Source organism: Oryctolagus cuniculus, chromosome 16 (assembly GCF_051225735.1).
Source record: "Oryctolagus cuniculus isolate XC-2025 breed Fujian yellow rabbit chromosome 16, ASM5122573v1, whole genome shotgun sequence".
Classification (NCBI taxonomy): Eukaryota; Metazoa; Chordata; class Mammalia; order Lagomorpha; family Leporidae; genus Oryctolagus; species Oryctolagus cuniculus.
This window is the reverse complement of record NC_142882.1, coordinates 92709031-92727604: the sequence shown is the minus strand read 5'-3', so window position 1 is coordinate 92727604 and position 18574 is coordinate 92709031.

The following is an 18574-nucleotide window of genomic DNA, read 5'->3' as shown; positions in this document are numbered from 1 at the left end:
TGACTGTCACCTGTAGCTTTGGCACTTTGAGAACGCCTTGCAAATGGAACCTGCATGTACCCACTCTGGATCTCGCACTCTTCCCTGGGATCATGTCCTTGAACCTCAATGCACCATTCACCATGTCCTTGTCCTGCTGGGGGGGCTCCAGGTGTGGACTCACTCGCTGCAGGGTGTTCAACATGCAGGGCACTTGGTTTGTTCCCAGTTAGGGCTGCACATGGCTATGCCTTCCAGCAGCATTAATACACACACCTCTGTGTGAAAACCAGTTTAGGGCCGGTGCCGCGGCTCACTAGGCTAATCCTCCGCCTTGCGGCGCCAGCACACCAGGTTCTAGTCTCAGTTGGGGCGCCAGATTCTGTCCCGGTTGCCCCTCTTCCAGGCCAGCTCTCTGCTGTGGCCCGGGAGTGCAGTGGAGGATGGCCCAAGTGTTTGGGCCCTGCACCCCATGGGAGACCAGGATAAGTACCTGGCTCCTGCCATCGGATCAGCGCGGTGCGCCGGCTGCGGCAGCCATTGCAGGGTGAACCAACAGCAAAGGAAGACCTTTCTCTGTCTCTCTCTCTCACTGTCCACTCTGCCTGTCAAAAAGAAAGAAAGAAAGAAAGAAAGAAAGAAAGAAAGAAAGAAAGAAAGAAAGAAAGAAAGAAAGAAAGAAAACCAGTTTAATCTCTCCAGGAAACACATCTAAGTCTGCACTCCTGTGTGCTTGTGTGAGAGGCAGTGGTGTGTGTGTCAGGGCCCTGTGGGCAGCGCATGGGGACAGCATGGGGCGGGACCTCCAGAGCTCCTGGGGTGGGACGTGGGCGGGACCACCAGAGCTCCTGGGGTTGGACGTGGGCGGGACCACCAGAGCTCCTGGGGGTGGACGTGGACGGGACCTCCAGAGCTCCTGGGGTGGGACGTGGGCGGGACCTCCAGAGCTCCTGGGGTGGGACGTGGGCGGGACCACCAGAGCTCCTGGGGGTGGACGTGGGCGGGACCTCCAGAGCTCCTGGGGTGGGACGTGGGCGGGACCTCCAGAGCTCCTGGGGTGGGACGTGGGCGGGACCTCCAGAGCTCCTGGGGTGGGACGTGGGCGGGACCTCCAGAGCTCCAGGGGTGGGACGTGGGCGGGACCTCCAGAGCTCCTGGGGTGGGACGTGGGCGGGACCTCCAGAGCTCCTGGGGTGGGACGTGGGCGGGACCACCAGAGCTCCTGGGGTGGGACGTGGGCGGGACCTCCAGAGCTCCTGGGGTGGGACGTGGGTGGGACCACCAGAGCTCCTGGGGTGGGACGTGGGCGGGACCTCCAGAGCTCCTATGGTGGGACGTGGGCGGGACCTCCAGAGCTCCTGGGGTTGGACGTGGGCGGGACCTCCAGAGCTCCGGGGGTGGACGTGCGCCTCTGCCGTGGCTGACGACTGGAAGTGGTCTCTGTGCCGGCCGCCACCTGTTCTTCCGCTGGTGAGGCACGCCAATCTGTTGCCTAACCAAACTGTTGTCACTGATGAAGGCCCAGTGCCCCTTGCCTACTCGAGACAATACTCCTCTCATGTGTGTGATTTTCAGATACAGCCTCCGGGTCAGCAGCTGCTCTTCCTGTTCTCTTCACAGGCATTTTCCCAGAGAAAACAAAACAGTTTTATGAAGCCCAGTTGGCCACTTTTTCCTTTTATGAACTCTGTTTTGGTGTCCAATCCAGAAGTTTGCTTTTTTACCTAGGATCAGACCCCAGCAAATGCCTCCGTTTCCTCGTGGAAGTCTGGAGTGTTCTTTCTTGGCCCACTTGAGTTCTTGGGATTTTTGTGCATTTTCACTTGTGGCATGAGATGGAGGTCGAAGTACGTAGTTTTGTCCAACCACGTCAATGACAGCGGCACAGACTGCAAAGACCAAGCGCTCGCCTCCAGGCACTCCTGCGCCTTCATCCAGTGCCAGCTGGGACGGTGACGTGAGGCCGCCTGGGGGCTCTGCCCTCTGCCAGTGATGGACGTGATGCTTTCTACACGACAGGTCCTCTCAAATCCACAGTGGTTTTTCCTTAATACTCATTGTTTCATTGACTTTCCTGAAACCCCGCCCCCCCTGTCTGCATGGATTTAGAAAAAATCATCATTAAAAAAAATCATCTATTATTTTTCACTTTATGTTTCTGTGTGGGAGCAAACTGTTGAAATCCTTACTTAATGTATACTAAGCTGATCTTCTGTATATTAAGATAATCGAAAATGAATCTTGATGTGAATGGAAGGGGAGAGGGAGTGGGAAAGGGGAGGGTTGTGGGTGGGAGGGACGGTATGGGGGGGAAGCCATAGTAATCCATTATTCGTACTTTGGAAACGTATATTCATTAAATAAAAGTTAAAAAAAAAATAAAAAAAAAAAATAAAAAAAAAAAAAGCTAGCCAGCATAAGCTGGTGTCTTCACTCCGTTTTCCACGGCTTTCCTCGGTGCCCCTGTGAGGAGGTAGAGTCTGTTGGCTCCCTGCTTCCTCGAACGCTTTGTGCCCTCGCTGCTCTTCTAGCTGGGGACCCTTCGGAAGCTGGGGTGCCCTGGCCAGGGCTGCCATTGCCCTGCTCTCCTTTCCTCGTTCAGCTCCTGGGCATCCGTCTGTGGGGACGGGGCGGGGGGCAGCAGGACACAGGGCCACGGATTCCTGGAGCAGGCTTCGGAGCCCATGGGCTGCTCCCGCGCGGAGGCTCCTCCAGCCTCCTGCCCGCGATGTCAGGGAGCGGACAAGGAAAGGCAGGGAACCTACCCCCCGCCGCCTCTCAAGATCCCGGACATGCAGGCACCTGCCTTCCTCCTCCGGCTTCCCGTGTCTTCCCGAGACAGTTCACTGCATTGTGTCCAGGTTGATGTCCAGTAGTCTCTGAGGGTGAGGACGAGGACTCGGGGGGAGGGGCTACTCCATCTCGGCTTACAACACTGACTTTTTGGAAACCAGTCTTTGCGGCTCGACATCCTCCTGCAATTTATTTTTCTGGGTTTGGGGTAAAGGTCTAATTCTCACGGGGACCCTGTGATTCCTTGTGCATCTGCCGTGCTCGGTTCCCTTCCTGCAAACCTGCCCTCCCCTGTGCTCCCTAACGGTCACTTCTATTTGCTCGTAAACCGAGGGATCCACTCACACCGTGCGTGTTCTGCTTGTTTCCTCCTGAAGCAGAAGCTGCCAATGAACTGAGCACACGCCTGCCCCAGGACATTGTGGGCAAGAGTGGTGGCAAACGGATCCCACTATGGAAGGGGATCAGCACCTGGCCACTGAGCAGCAAGCCAGAGCCTCGCCTCTCAGGTTTCTTTCTGTTTATTTATTTGAAATGCAGAGAGAGAGAGAGAGAGAAAGAGAGAGGGAGGGAGGGAGGAATCTTCCATCCACTGGGTCACTCCCCAGATGGCCACAATGGCCAGAGCTGAGCAGATCAGAAACCAGGAGCCAGGAGCTTCCTCTGGGTCTCCCACATGGGTGCAGGGGCCCAAGCACGTGGGCCATCTTCCACTGCTTTCCCATGTGCATGAGTAGGGACCTGGATCAGAAGTGGAGCAGCCAGGACTCAAACTGGCACCAATATGGGATGCTGGCACCACAGGGGGCAGCTTTAACCACTGTGCCACAGTGCCGGCAACAAATTTCAAGTTTCGACTGCAGAAACACACGTTGTCAATAATAAAAGAGTTGAGATGATTATGTGTTCCAGTAGTGGATGTAGCAGTAGATGGCTCTGCTTTCAAAATCACCAGTGCTATTTTTTTTAATAAGGCAGCGAGACGGAGACAAAGGCAGACAGAGTTAGCGCCCAAATGCATATAACAGCTGCGCCTGGGAGAGTCCACAGCCAGGAGCTGAGAACTCAATGTGCGTCTCCCAACGTGGGTAAAGGGACAGAGCTACTTAAGCGTGACCACTGCCTCCCAGGGTGCACATTAGCAGGAAGCCGAAAGCAGGAGCAAAGCCAGGATTCAAGTTCAGGGGCTCTGATACCCCATGGGGTGTCCTGCCCTGTACCATGACCCGTAGGCCAGCTGCTACCCCGTCGTTGGTACTGTGATTTAAGGTATTTACTAGGTCTCCTGAGCCAACGTTCACTTTCCTTTTATTACTTCTTTGTGCCTGGAGATGGAATAGTTATGGCGTGGCCATGAAGAAATACGGAAGAACCTGGGAACGTGATGGTGTTGCCAAGTCATGCATTTATTCCTGGACTGCCGAGACTCAGACTTCTATCGATCCCCCAAAAAGCGAGTAAGCCACTGCATCTCCATTTCAGTTACATGCAGCTCGGGGTGATCTGCATTTACTGATTCAACAACTTGCGCACTTCTGTGTGTAATATTTAGTCGGCCCAGCTACATGAATATGTAGGTGGGATAGCCATCTGTCTGTCTATCCATCAAGACACAGGAAAAGAGATACAGAGCCAATGCAATTTGTCCAAAATTGACAACCAGAACGTGGCAGAACTGGAAAATAGAGATTTAAGTTTGTCTGTATGCCTCCAAGATGCGTTCATCCTATTGCAACTGAATGCTTAATGTGATTTTATTGCCAAATACTTGTTTCCTATGGAAAATTTTTCAAAAGTCTGAGAAAAATGTTGAAATGTGTGAAGTTCGGATCACTCTTCCTTATACTTCCTTATACCCCTCAATGCTTCCCCATGGTTTTGAACAGCTAAATATTAAATTCATTTTTAAAGATTTATTTATTTACTTGAAAGTCAGAGTTACAAAGAGAGAGAAGGAGAGGCAGAAAGAGAAAGGTCTTCCATCCAATAGTTCACTCCCCAGATGGCCGCAATGGCTGGAACTGCACCAATTCAAAGCCAGGAGCCAGGAGCTTCTTCTGGGTTTCCAAGGCAGGTGCAGGGGCTCAAGCACTTGGGCCATCTTCTACTGCTTTCCCATGCCATAGCAGAGAGCTGGATGGGAAGTGGAGCAGCTGGGATTCGAACCAGAACTCCTATGGAATGCTGGCACTGCAGGTGGCAGCTTTACCCTCTAAGCCACAGCACTAACCCCAGCTAAATGTTAAATTATAAGGAGCAGAGAATATCAGCACAGCACCCACACGTCAGCCTATTCCCAAAATGAATGCAATTAATCATCAGAATCAACAAACTTAAGCATTGTATCCGCACCTAGCTAGGGCTACGCTAGCTGGGAGTTGGGTTGTCATGGAAGAACAAGGACCATGTTACTTGTTTTTCTTTTTTATTTCTCTTTTTTAAAAAGATTTAGTGATTTATTTGAAAGGCAGAGTTAGAGAGGCAAGGCCTAGAGAGAGAGATAGAGAGAGAAAGAGGTCTTCCATCTGTGATTTAAGGTATTTAATAGGTCTGGTGGTTCACTCCCCAGATGGCCGCAATGGCTAGAGCTGTGCCAATACGAAGCCGGGAGCCAGGAGCTTCTTCCGGGTCTCCCACGTGGGTGTAGGGGCCCAAGGACTTGAGCCATCTTCCACTGCTTTCCCAGGCCATAGCAGAGAGCTGAATCAGAAGTGGAGCAGCCAGGACTCGAACCAGCGCCCATATAGGATGCCGGCACTGCAGGCAGGGGCTTTACCTGCTAGGACACAGTGCCAGCCCCCATGCTATTTGTTTTAAACAGCAGCTACATCGACAGGCAATTCCATAACCATGAGAAAAGTTGTAAAGGTCAGACTCTTCACTGCTGTATTGGTAAAAGGAGAGCGGCAGGCTCTGTGCACCTGCCAGCCCTCCGGGGCCCTGGGAACACACGAGGGGGCCGTGATGGCCGTGCCTGATCCCCTTGCACTCCCCTGACTTTCAGTGACTGCCGCATGAGAACACAAAAGGCTTCCAACTCGTCTAAGCCTTCGCCCTTCCATGATCGAGGCCTAGTGATGCAGTTGGCAGCTGACGGAGAGGAGCAGGCGAGAAGGCAGAGCCGAGTCAAAGGTGAGGCCTTCTCGTCCTCAGGACCGCTGGCCTTCCTCGGGGGGGTGGAGGGGGGGCTCAGCTGCCCGTGTGAGAAAGCCGGGGGCACAGGTCCCCTCTGGCCCAGCTCGGGGACCTCAGTCACGCCTGGGGCGTGCAGGAGGCCAAACCAATGCCCACTGAGCACGCTTGTGTTTGTTCCTCAAATCCCGAGGTCCCCAGACAGCTGCGTCCTTCTCACTGGGAGGCTTCTGGTGCTGGCCGTGCCCAGTGCCTTCTGGTGGCAAGAGAGAGGACCCGGGACAGAGGGCGGCTCCGCACCGGCTGGAGCTGGAGCAGTCACGTCTTCTGCAACACGGCGGCTCGTCCGAGCTGCAGCACTTGTACCTGACTGACCGCGGGCCTTGCAGGCTCTTCCTCATCACCACACTCCTCCACTCCGCATTCTCACACCGTGAGCATTGGCTACACAGCACAGCTCTTGAATGGATGTGTAAGCCCTCCTAACCATATGGAATTGAGTGAACTCACAGAGTTTTTCTAAGTGGCCATTGTTTTTTGTTTGTTTGTTTTTGACAGAGTGGACAGTGAGAGAGAGAGACAGAGAGAAAGGTCTTCCTTTGCCGTTGGTTCACCCTCCAATGGCCACCATGACTGGCGCGCTGCAGCCGGTGCACTGCGCTGATCCGATGGCAGGAGCCAGGAGCCAGGTGCTTTTCCTGGTCTCCCATGGGGTGCAGGGCCCAAGCACTTGGGCCATCCTCCACTGCACTCCCTGGCCACAGCAGAGAGCTGGCCTGGAAGAGGGGCAACCGGGACAGAATCCGGCGCCCTGACCGGGACTAGAACCCGGTGTGCCGGCACCGCAGGTGGAGGATTAGCCTAGTGAGCCACGGCGCCGGCCTCTAAGTGGCCATTGTAATACATGTTTGGGTAACAGGCATAAAACTCCTAGAAGCTGATTGGAAACTGGATTCTCCTACAAAACCACAGATGATTGGCCTGCATCCCGGAGCCTTTCCGGGGAGGGGAGTGCCATAGCTGTTCAAGTCTCCCTTCTGGGCACAGGGACAGCAGAGAGGGGGAGACAAAAGCAAGGTGCCTGGGTCCAGGGAGAGGGCAAGGGCTCGGAAGTCCCAGGGGCCTGGATCTGCGGCCGTCCTCACCCCTGCAGGGATCTGTGCACGGGTGGGCGCTCCGCCACACCCCGCAGTTCAGTGCTTGCGGGATGCGAAGGATCGCCTGAAACACTCGGCACTGCCGTGTTCTCTTCCGCACTCTACCGGAGGCCCGCTGCGTCAGGGGGACGCACTGCCTTGGATATAGGGTCCTGCTTTCCCGCCTCTGCTCTTCCACCCCTGCCCATGGGCAGGAGACGCCTGGCAGCAGCCCTGCTGGGAGACAGGCACTGCAGGGGTGAGCAGAAACGCATCCAGCTCTTTCCTGTAGCCGGGAGCTCAGCCCGAGCCCATTGCCTGTCCACGACCCTCCCCAGGTACATGACCCTGGAAAACTGATGGCCACACGGCCGCCCTTGACCCCGCCTCGCCTGCAGTCCCCGCGTGAGGGCGGGAAAGAGTTCCCAGCACCAGGCAGCACAGCCTCCCTGATGGAGAGGGAGGGACAGCGAGGACCCTGCTGGCTTTTGTCTTCAGAGGAGTCATCCGCACACCAACACCCCTTGGTGGTGCATGTGAGTTACCCCCAGGCTCAGCACAGCCCCTGCCCGCCCACAGGCCCCCACACAGAAATAAACCACCTTGCCTCCAGTTTTGTGGTGTTTGGAATAACCCCTTGCATGTCACGTGACAAAGCTGCACTTGCTGCATTATTACCAGTTCTGAGGGCCATTTTTCAAACGCCTTCCACTTTTAACATTCTTCTCCTTCACTTAAAAATGCCCACACATAAAAAGGGAGCAAGCAATACTCTGGGCTATAATAAAAACTTAATTTGATCTTTCTAAATGTAAATTTACATAGATAGCTGAGATAAAATTGACATTTTAATTATAGATTGCAAAGGAAAAAGGCCATATTTCACAGAATATTTTCAAGTTACTGCATTTAAATAGCATTGCACATAGAGTAGTCCAATCAGTCATTCCTGGAAGCTTGATGATCCCAGATAAATGTGGAAATCTGCACTTCTAAATAATTAGTTTAAGTATCATTAAGCCTTTTAAAACACATTTCTGCTTATTATAGTTTACATACAAGACTGTATTTACTGAGGTTTGGCACCATTTCAAGTGAGAGAGTGAATGTCCAGGCCGTAGACAGAACGCTAGCACCAAGGGTGTGGATGTGCGCTCGCTGGGCTGCCTCCTGTCCAGTTTTGCCCACTCCCTGCCCACTGCTGGGTGAGTGCAGCTGCCATCACCCTATCAAGCACCCGAGAGAAGATCCTGGGGAAGGAAAATTTCGTATTTGGGTTCAAGGCTTCAGAGGGTCACAGCCCAAGACTGGGTGACCCCACTGGTCTGGCATCGCAGGAGTGGGTGGACAGTGGAAAGAGTAGAGGAGGGGCCGCAGGGTGACTGGCTGGCGGAGAGGACTCTGGGCCACGTGGTGTTTCCATGTCACGCTGTCATAATCCAATCAATCATGGGCCCCCACCACAGGGAGCTGATCCAATCCAATCACTTCCGAAAAGCCCTCCACACAGACACCGCAATTGGATCTGTTTCCACCCTCTCGGCACCCTTCCCACAAGGCTTTGCTGTAGTGCCTGTGGTGTTCACGCCATAGCACACGACAAATGTAGGAGAGTGGAGTATATGCCAGGCTACTTCAAAAGGCTGATGGAAAAATGGAATTAAAAGATAGCTCTATTTTGGTGCAAAAAAATTAAATCCATATATTGTTTTATTTAATAAAATACATGCTCCAAAAATATTTTGAAATTCCTTGTATACATGGATTTCAATTTTTTGCACCAAAATAAACACATTTTAATTCCATTTCCCCAAGCTTTGTAAAATCCTCTCACGGAGTGCAGCGTAGGACCTACAGTCTCTGGCCACACGGTTATGCTGCGTCCATAACTGAAACAGAGAACCCTGCAGAGATCTCTGTGCTGAATGTGTGCAAGTGGACAGCGATGAGGGACACTGTCTCCAAGGGGCTGGGCTTGTCTTAGTGCACTCCCACCTGTCTATCAAGCCTAATCGCCCTGGGAGCCAGGCGTCATGTGGTAGTGGGTAAAGCCACCGCCTGTGACGCCAGCATCCCATGGGGTGTCAGTTCCTGTCCGTCTGTACCACTTCTGGTCCAGCTTTCTGCTAATCGCCTGGGAGAAGCAGCAGAACACAGTCCAAGGGTTTTGGCCCCTGGAACCCACATGGGAGACCCGGATGAAGCTCCTGGCTCCTGGCTTTGACCTGGCCCAGCCCAGCCCTTGCAGCCATCAAGTTTCAAGAAAAAAAGTCTGGTTCAAAATACTGCCCTCAGGTAAGTGAGGGCTCTAGATCAGAGTCACAAGGTCAAAGTAATTTCTGTGTTAACCCTAGGACACTTTGTTAACCCTGTGTTAACACTGTTAACCCTGTGTTAACCCTAGGACCCTTTGTTAACCCTGTGTTAACACTGTTAACCCTGTGTTAACACTGTTAGCCCTGTGTTAACCCTAGGACCCTTTGTTAACCCTGTGTTAACACTGTTAGCCCTGTGTTGACCCTAAGACCCTTTGTTAACCCTGTGTTAACACTAAGACCCTTTGCTGCTTTCTCTGACGTAAGGGAAGCATTGTTGTGTGATTTTTCCATGTAGCACACATCATGGCATTAGCCAAAACCTCTGCAAATACTCATTATTCTCTTAACTACCATGGACTCGGAATTTTAAAAAAGAAGGGATGCTAATCTGAATTGGAATGTCTTCATTCTTAGTGAATCTGTCAGCATTATTTTTAAAAATATGCTGTGGGGGGGCGGCACTGTGGCGTAGTGGGTAAAGCCACTGTCTGCAGTGCCAGCATTCCTTATGGGCGCCAGTTCTAGTCCCGGCTGCTCTGCTTCCAATTGATCTCTCTCCGCTATGGCCTGGGAAAGCAGCAGAAGACGGTCCAAGTCCTTGGGCTCCTGCACCCACGTGGGAGACCCAGAAGAAGCTCCTGGCTCCTGGCTTCAGATCTGCACAGCTCCAGCTGTTGCAGCCAATTGGGAAGTGAACAAGCAGATGGAAGACCTCTCTCTCTTGCTCTCTCTCTCTCTCTGTGTGTGTGTGTGTGTAACTCTGACTTTGAAATAAATAAACAAATCTTTAAAAAAGAAAATATGCTGGAAGGGAAATGCAGAGGAAACCCTGCGAAGCCGTTGTTAACTGAGAGCCCAAGTGTCAGACAAACTGTGAGATTATTCAGATTGAAATATTTAGGGAAAATTTTCTTGAAAATGAAAAAAAATGAGACTGTCACTTCTAGAAAAGCAACTTTTTTTTGGCTACTGGTAAGATTCAAGCTTTCCAGGAAAATTTGTAGATTTCAAAAAGTTGAATTGGCCACCCTAACAGCTTCCCAGACTTATGAAGACGTTTCTGATGAGACTGGCGATGATACTAATGAATGTAGTATTTCCAAATTGTGTTTTGAAGTGCATCAAAATTTAGAGATGAATAAATCAGCCAACCAATATCCTAAATCCCTAAGACATGACATTACTAAATCATACATGAGTGAAACAGTCTATTCAAAATGCAAATTAAGTCAATGAATTTTAATGCAACAGGAAGAAAGCTGACTGATATGCATTTAGATTCCCCCATGCTCATGAGCATAAAAATAATCACGAATGTTTGAATTTTTGTATAGTCTCATGAATATCAGAAAAAAACAATAAAACATTCTTTGTCTTTTTGCAGATACATGCGAGGATACTTCAAAAGGTTCATTAAAAATGGAATTCAAAGGCAGGTTTATTTTGGTGAGAACATTTTTAGATCCACGCCTCTTCGTGAACTCTTCACGTGCCTTTCCCACGAATGCACTTAATTTTTTCCCATTAAATAAATTGAACGTGTAATTCCGATTCCATCAAATATTTGAGGGCCTCTTGTATCCATGTGAAGTCAGACTTTCTCCTACACAGCAGTGAAAGCAGCATATCGCAGACTGGGATGCCCAGCAGTTACGTAAAGTCAGCGCTTCTATTTAGCCAGCACTAGAGAGATTTGCAAACATACAGAAAGTTCTAAAATTTTCCATTATTATTTTCATTATTATTATTTATATAGTTAAAACATGCTAATATTAATGTATAATCATTTTATAAAGTTTAGTTAATATAGAGATTTCTGTTATAATTTCAAATACAGTTAATGTCAAATATACCACAAATATTTCACCTAAAATATCTCATTACTTCCTTAGTGATTTTAAGATTGTAAAGCTTGAAGACCTACCGGCGTGTAATGAAAGGCTGGCCTTACACAGATCAGAGACCCCACGAACGCTCAGTGGAGATAAATGGAATTCCGAGTCCTGGACAGGGTGTTTGCTAACACTGGGTCGTACACTTACCTGTTGGCTAAGATTCCAGCCAATCAGGTCACCACAGGATGAGTAGAGCAAGGTATGTCCAAAGGAGGAGTTCAGGCTCTTTGTGTTCACTTCTGGAGCTCAGTAGCCGTGAAGTTCAACTACGGGAACGCACAGTGTGCAGTCTGAGGGACCTGGGTCCTGACTGGCGCAGGAAGAGAGGCTGCAGTGCCGGCTCAGCCCTCCGAGCAGGGCAGCCCTGTGGAGGGCCCGGGGTCCCCTCCGGAGCTGGAGAATGCTCACAGGAGGGGAACGCTGCCCCATGCACGTATGGGTCTTCCAAAACTGGCATTGCAGTCACGGTGGTGTGGGGAGGAGGGGAAATCGCACTCTCTCCCTCTTCCTCTCTCCCACTCCTCCGTCTCCAGGGGTGAAAGAAAAAAGAAATGCTCTTCTTCCAGAGATGCAGGTGTCAATGGAAAAGTCCAGAAAGTGAAAAAAAAAAAAAACTTAAAAAGTGGCACCAGTTTCAGTATGTTCTTTCGAGATAATTGGCTCATTTTTTAATTAAAGAGAGCTTAAAAGTGAGCATTTCCTCCACAGAGTGGAGAATGGTGCAAGTTACCAGAAACTGGTGTTCTTAAATGTGATGTAAAACTCTGACTCTAAACTGTACGCACATGTAGCTTAAAATTAAAAGTTTAGTCAGACCTGTGAAAAAGAGAAAAGAACAAATGCCATCTCCTTTATTTCATTGGAAGAACCCACATGACAAGGACAATCAGTGCAAGCAGAGAGAATGATTCTTAAAGAATGCACGTAAACACCAACATGCGAGCCAGTCCGAGTCCAGGCTGCTCCTCTTCCAGCCCAGCTCTCTGCTGATGGCCTGGGAAAGCAGCAGGGATGCACCTGTAGGAGACCTGGAAGAAGCTCCTGCCTCTTGGCTTCAGATCAGCTCAGCTCTGGCCACTGAGGCCATTTGGGGAGCGACCCAGCAGATGGGAAACCTTTCTGTCTCTCCCTCTCTCTTTTAAGATCTAAAAATCTTAAAAGAAAAAAGAAAGAAGATATCAATTTTGAATGAAATCAGTCATAACAATTTATAAGAATCGTTTGACTTTTTAAAAAGCACAACAGAATTCAAACATACTATCAGATTCTCTCAAGAAGCAGTTGTATGATGTCATTTGTCAATTATCTGGTAACTAGAGCTTCTTACATGTTACAAACAAAAATAAGGAGAAGACTGCTACTATCACAGTAACAGTTACTATGATAGTAACAGTCTTCAACGGACAGCTTGGGAAAGGGCAGGTCATGGAAAAAATCTTCCACGTACGTGGATTGGAACAATCAGTATCATCCAAAAAAAGATGTCATTTAAAATGTACTACACAGAAAAAGCTAAATACGCAGAAATTTAACATTAATTTTCTCCAAATAGTCAGGTTGTATCATTCACCCTCTCCCTTTGTTTGTCTTCACCTTTATTTCATTTTTATTGTTACCAAAGTTCAATTTTGTAAATAGAAAATAAAAACAAAATATTACTTTTTAAAAATGTTTCAATTATTCTCATTTTAATTGAAAGAGAAAGAGATGAAAGAAGAAAGATCTTCCATTTTCTGGTTCTCTCCACAAATGCCTGCCACACCCAGGGGTGGGCCGGGCCAGGGACAGGTGGCAGGTGGCAGGTGGCCCATCTGGGTCTCCCTCTGCGGCCTCAGGGCTGTGCGGCAGCAGAAATCCGGGTGGGAAACAGAGTGGCCGCAGCTGGGCCGAAACAGGCCCTCCACTGGGCAGTCATCTTTATTTTTGTTTTCACCCTTCAATATAAATAAATTGTGAAATTTTTGCTTGAAAGAAATTGACGAACGCTGTCAAACGTGAACACAGGTGCATTTACAGGGAAGGAGAGAAATACACGGCTCACGAGACCCCAGACGCAAGGTTTCCGGATCCGAGTCTCATGAAGCCACTTGGACGTAGTCCACACTGCTACATCCAAGGAGTTTGGTCCAACAGAAGTTATTTCCCTCCCATTCGTTCACTTCCACGCGCTAAACTCTCAGCACTGCCACGTTCCTGTCGCGTCTGATGCTGACCTGACTGTGGCAGGACGCAGGAGGAAAGCGGTCACCTTCCTCAGTGGGGTCTGTTCTAAATCTGTGTCCCCATCACACACGCGCTTCTGTGGAAGGATTGTCAAGCTGAAAGTAACCGAGCCCTGACCCTGCGTTCTCCTCTCCCACTGGATAAACCCAGAGACCACGCTCTCCCATCTTGTAACCCAACCAAGGGGAAAACGAGTCCATTATCAAATATGTGAAAACACTCTGTTTCTAGGTAGCACTATTTGGGTTCCAGAAAGGAGCCAAAGATTTAAAGTTTCTAACTACTGAACTACTTGAGAAAGCCTCCAGGCAATGAGGAAATAAATATCGAACTGCATAAGAGTTGCTGGAGGTAAATATTTAATATTTTATTATAGTCGGGACAGAGACTGCACTTGTTACATAAAACTTGACCGTGTATATTATTAAACCTTTACATCTGGATGCAGCAAGACAGCCATTTATTCTGGTCATTCATACAATAATTTCATGCATTTGTAGGAAGGTTTATGCGAAGAGTCTTGCCAGCCACAGAAGTATAACGTTTCAGAACAAGCACTGAGCTGACAAAATGTGCTTTAGATTCAAAATACCTGAGACAGCCTGTGGAAAGGGGGAGGTATTTGCAAATCACATTTCTGATGTTGGACTGACGTTCAGAGTCTAGGGAGACCCCCCAGATTCAACAACAAAAACCTCCCTCACTCACACAGGAAGAAAGGATTTAAACACGTGAATGAGGACGTGAGAAAGCACACGATGCTGCACTCACCAACAGAACAGGCTGCAACGGAACAACACAGCGAGACAGCGCTTCACGCCCCGCCGTCACCTGGATCTCGGCCCACAGCAACACAGTTTCTAGTTTCACTGGACACTCTGGATCCCACAGCATTTCTGCTTGGCTCCAGCACCCCATTTAGTTTGGCCAGTTTAACTTAACACGTATGTGTGGGTGGTCATTGGTGTTGCTTGTCCAGTGCTGTCACTGTGTGACATCCGTGTAGGTTCTGTGCCCACTGCATTCACTGGGCTCTGCTCGTTCACAGACGCCGTCAGAAACAAGATGCAGCAGTTTTTTTTTCTATTAGCAGTGGTTCAGGGGCTTAAATGTGATTAAGGTCCTGTAAGACGATACTTGCTAAAACATCTAAAAGGTCTTGGTTGAAAATGAATCTTTAAAAAAAATTGTAAAGCTAGAAATGATCAAATGCTGGTTTTCTCTCCACTGTCAACAATGATGTTATTTTATGTGTATTCCTAATGCTTATGGAACCCTCACAAGATAAAATTATTAAAAAAAAAAAAAACAAGCAGACAAACACTGAACCCAGTAGAAACACAAGACGTTGAAGACGTGGAGAATTGGCACCCTTGAGAATGACCAGTGGGGACGTAAGACGGTGCAACCACGGTGCAAAATAGTGTGACCTCAACTACGGTCCAGCAAATTCCACTTCTGGGTTTGTACTTGATAGAACCGAAGGCAACGCCTCACAGAGACCTGTCGGTACTCAGTTTCATGGCAGCATCACTCACAGCAGCCAAAGGCAGAAGCCGTCCCCCTGCCCATTCACGAGTAAGCTGATGCCAGAATGAGCGTGTTTGTACACTGGAGCGTTACTCACCCTTAGAAAGGGAGGAGAGGGGCGCCCGCCTAGTGGCTGAGACCTCACTCTGGGTGCCCGCATCCTGTTTCCCAGAGCCTGAAAGTGGGTCCTGCTCCTGACTCCAGCTTCTTGCTAACGCAGACCCGGGTGACTGGAGATGGCTCAAGTGACTGAGTCCCGGTCACCAACGCTGTAAAGCAGAACGAAGTTATAACGCTGCTGACTGGAGAGCCTTTGAGGCTGTCCTCCTGGGACCTGCTCCCCCCACCCTCTCCCCAGCCATTCCACTTCCTGCGAATTTACCCAGAAGTGAGCAGCAACACCCCATGTGTGAAACCTCGTCTACGTCACTGCCCACAACTGAAAAGTTTGGAAATATCAAGAGTACCCATCAAAGAGCCTGCTTGAGTTACTGTGCACTCAAAAACTATGCAGCCACGGAAAAGAATAAAGAATCTTAGGTATTCATATGACGTGATCTCAAAGACACGTATGCAAATGAGTGAGCAAGCAGCAGGACACTGTGCAGGGCCTCCCAGCACTGATCCTGGAAGATGGATGCAGGAATGCAGCAGTCTGGACACACGGATCTCCTGCGGGGGGAGACTGGAGAAGGAACATCTCCTACTAGGCTTAGCCGAACGAGTCCGCAGCGCCGCCCACTCACGGCCCATAGGCGCCCGACGACCCTGCAGGGCGGTTCTCTGCTCAGCGTGGGTGTCGCACAAACCTCAGCGTTTCTTCTTTTGAAAACATTTATATTGCTGACGTGATGGCTACGCCCACATTGCAGGAGTCACGCTGGTCGCTGCACCGTGTAGATTTCAAGGCCCAAGCTTTTTCACATGTTTACATGGAGGTTGTGCCGGAGGGATTCATGCCTCTTGCACTGCCACACGTAATGTGCATTTCCTCAGTGTGGAATTCCACACCCAGGAGTTACAGTGAAGACACATTTGAATAAAGCAGTGAGCCCTAAGAACCTGGGCTTGGGGTAGGACGTGTGACGGATCCAGCTGAAGCTTGTCTCTCTCCTCCCTGTGCGCCAGCTAGCCTGTGGGCCTTGTTCATGTAGTCAGTACTGTGTCCACAGCCCGGGCCCTCGGCTGGAAGGTGAGGCTCACCCTGGCACTCCCATTTCTCTCCGCCACCTTCCCTCGGGTGCCTCTGTGAGACAAAAGGGAGCAGGTGAGGGCACAGCCGCTCTGCCTGTCCGACCTGAGTTGGACCCAGGGAACGCATTTCTCTCTGCAAGAACAAGGGACTCGGCCTGAGCAAGGACAGAGACGGAAACGACTCGTCTTTGTGCTCACCTGCAGCTGCACCCAGCCACTCACAGCACCGCTGATCCCAACAGCACATGCGCACTGCGCAGTCGGGGGTGTTGGAAAACTGCGGCGACTGCAAATACAGGGTGTTAGTGGGAAAGCTGCGCTGCCTTCTGGAACCTTGGGAAAGTCCAGCACTGAAGATGGCGTTTGCTGACATGATGCTTTCGTCCCAGAAAGCGTGACGACCACCCCTGCCAATCATTGTCCTTACAAGCTGGCACTTGCTGTAAAAGCAGTGGTCGTGTGCGCCCACTATGGAGGATAGCTAGAAGACCAGCAGCTTCCAAGGAGGAAAGTGAGTGAGAAGGTGCAGAAGAGGCCGCTCTGCTCTCCGCTCTGCAACCTAGAACTTTTTAACATTTCATTAACACTGGGTCCCGTGCTGTGGCACAGCGGGTTAACGTCCTGGCCTGAAGCGCCAGCATCCCATATGGGTGTTGGTTCTAGTCCCAGCTGCTCCTCTTCCAATCCAGCTCTCTGCTATGGCCTGGGAAAGCAGTGGAAGATGGCCCAAGTGCTTGGGCCCCTGCACCCACACAGGAGATCTGGAAGAAGCTCCTGGCTCCTGGCTTCAGATCGGTGCAGCTCTGGCTGTTGCCAAATACCACATTTGGGGAGTGAAGCAGTGGATGGAAGACCTCTCTCTCCCTCTCTATGCCTCTCCTCTCTCTGTGTAACATTGACTTTCAAATAGATACATAATTTTTTTTAATTTATTAACACTACTGTACATATTTGTGGATTGAGTGTGGCATTTCAATACTACATGTATGCAATGTGTGCTGATAAAAGCAAGGTAGTAGACATTTCCTCTTCCTCGATGTGAGTTAATGACTGAAGGCTTTTTCTTTCTTCTGTTTGTTCATACAATACATCCTAGGTTGTTAGGAAGAAGTCTCCCCACTATGATCAACTAGTTACTAACAAATGAAACAGTATCCCCACTATCAGTTGAAAACTCAAGAAAAGAAGAATCAGAATAAAACCTGACATGAGCTAGTAAAATATGAAAATTAACCCAGTGATTTTCTTTTACTTTTTTTTTTAAAAAAGATTTGTTTTATTTATTTGAACAGCAGTTACAGAGAGTGAGGGAAGGACAGAGAAGGATATCTTCCAACCATTGGTTCACACTCCTAATGGCCACAACAGCCAGGGATGAGCCAGACTGAAGCCAGGAGCCAGGAGCTTCATCCAGGTCTCCCACACAGGTGCACAGGCCCAAGGACTTGGGCCATCCTGCGCTGCTTTCCCAGGCACATTAGCAGGAAGCTGGATTGGAAGTGGAGCAGCTGAGACTCGAACCAGTTCCTGTATAGGAGGCTGGCGCTGTAGGGGTGACTTATTCCACTTTGCCACAACACTGGCCCCCAACACAGAGAAAATTTTATAATTTTTAGTGCAAAACATTTTCCATGAAATTCTGTTATTTGCAGAAAAATGGGTGGAACTGGGGGACATCAAGTTGCCTGAAACAAGCTAGACACAAGAAGACAAACACCATATTTCTCCCCTGCATGAAACTGAAGTCAAGGGCTGTTCACAAGCCCGCATTTTCCCATCAGCTATTTAGTTAGTTAGAAAGGATACAAAAACAGAAACCTACCGGTCTTGAACAAAGCCTCATACCATGGGCCTGCATTTAACCTATGCTTTACCACGGCTTTCCGGGTGGAATAGGTTACATCACTTTGAAGTGTAGCAATCACAACAAAATAGTCACTCTATTGTGAATAATGAAAGAAAAGACACGAGTTGAGCCTGGGATGTGCCCATTTCTACTCTCAATGATGATTCCTTGGCTGACTTGCAGCGAGCAGGGTGGCAGGACCCTAAGTGTTGCTGCCTTGTGTGTTTAATGCAGGGAGAAGCTGCATCCTCTGGTCACCTTTGACACCACGTTGTATCGTTGATGTTTTCTACTGTTTGTCAGCAAGGTGTGCGTCCAAGGGGTAAATATTCAACAGCAATAAGCAGGCTTGATAAAAAAGAAATACTGAATTATAAAGAATAAATTCAAATACTTCCTATGAATATTTGGCTGTCATGCAGCACAAAAATATGTACGAGGTAAAGAATATTTGGGGAAGAAATATAAGTTATATTTATTGTGATAAATATTGAAAGTAGAGGTGGACAATTTGTTTTCTCTGGCCAG